Here is a 1,675-nt window from a genome sequence, read left to right as displayed (position 1 = left end):
GGCTGCTGGGCCTGGGTTACAGCTCATGGGGTGCATAAAAAGTAAAAGCAAAAGGGAGGAGGTTTAGTAAAATTTAGGGTGGGGGGAGGAGCCAGGCACCTGCTGGCAGAAATTGCTGAGGCGAAGCTCTGAGAGAGACTGTGGCGTGTGAGCCCCGGTTCACAGGCGCTGGAGCCTGAAGCGGTGCCAGGCACTCGGGTGCCAAGTCCCTGCACTGCAGGACAAAGACCAGTCTCAGTGGAGGGCCTAGCTCAGGACCAGCGGCCAGAACCCAGTGGGAGGGCCCGGAAGGCCTGTGAGGCTTGAACGAGCGAGCGAGCGGAGGCAGTGCTTCTCTGGAAGGGCTGGGAGCCCAGGCGGTCGAGGAGACTTCGGGCAGGGCCACCCCGGGCAGGGCCACCCCGGCACACTGGGAACTGGGAAGCCCGAGGGTGGGGCAGTCAGAGCTCAGCCAGGCTCCCAACCAACTCTCTGCCAGACCTGGAGGACATTCACCTTGGCTTTGGAAACATGACTTCTTTTGTGTTCTTACTGGGTGACTGGGAGCAAGTTACTTAACCTCTCTGATCCTCATTTTTTTCTTCTATGTAATGAGGACAGTAAGCCCTGGCCGATTTGGCTCCGTGGATAGAGCGTCAGCCCACAGGCTGAAGGGTGGGTTCGATTCTGGTCAAGGGCACGCACTTCAGTTGCAGGCTCGATCCCCGGCCCTGGTTGGTGTATGTGCAGGAAGCACGTTTCTCTCTCTGTCTCTCTTCCTCCCTTCTACTCTCTCCTGGGATAACCATATAATTTATCACTCAGATCAATGGAAAAATAGCCTCAGGAGAGGATTAACAACAACAACAACAAAAAACAGAGTGGTAAAATGAGGGCAGTAATAGGACCCACTTCACAAGCTGTCATGGAATTAAATGAGAAAATACTTGTAACACACTATAAAGAGTGTGTTCGCTATTATCAGTCAGAGTTTCAGGGAGGAAGGCACCCTCCCCTGGGGCAACAGGGAGGAGGCTGCAGCATTAAAATGAGAGCCCCAGTGGGGAGCTGCCCCGGTGGGGAGTGAGGACACCACAAACTCCTCCTGCCAGCCCTTCACAGGCTTGAAACTTATTTTTAATTTTTATTTTTAATATATTTTTATTGATTTCAGAGAGGAAGGGAGAGGCAGAGCGAGATAGAAACATCAATGATGAGAGAGAATCATCGATTGGCTGCCTCCTGCACACCTCCTACTGGGGATCGAGCCCACAACCTGGGCATGTGCCCTGACTGGAAATTTAACCGTGACCTCCTGGTTTATAGGTAGATGCTTAACCACTGAACCACGCCAGCCAGGCTGTTTTTAAATATTTGTAAGCTGTTTTCACAGCAGTGAACAGGGTCAGATGCAGAGTTGTTGAGAGAGGACCCAGTAGAATCCACTGAGACTTGTAACAGAGAAAGTGTGGTTGACGAGAGATGCTCTGGCCAAGAGTCCAGCCAAGGGCACAGCCCCAGAAACTACCTCTGTCCGTTGCTCCCCTGATGTGTGGCTTCTGGAACTGGGGGTCCATGGGAGCAAAAGTTCAGCCCCCATGAAGGAGGGGTGGGGCCAAGCCAGCTCCTCCCTCTGCGGGGAGCAGCAGCCTTTCCCCTTCAGGGCTGTGGCTCTGGGACCACTTCCTCCTTCTTC

Source organism: Plecotus auritus (genome assembly GCF_963455305.1).
Source record: "Plecotus auritus genome assembly, chromosome: 4".
Lineage (NCBI taxonomy): Eukaryota > Metazoa > Chordata > Mammalia > Chiroptera > Vespertilionidae > Plecotus > Plecotus auritus.
Note: the sequence above shows the minus strand (reverse complement) of the source record.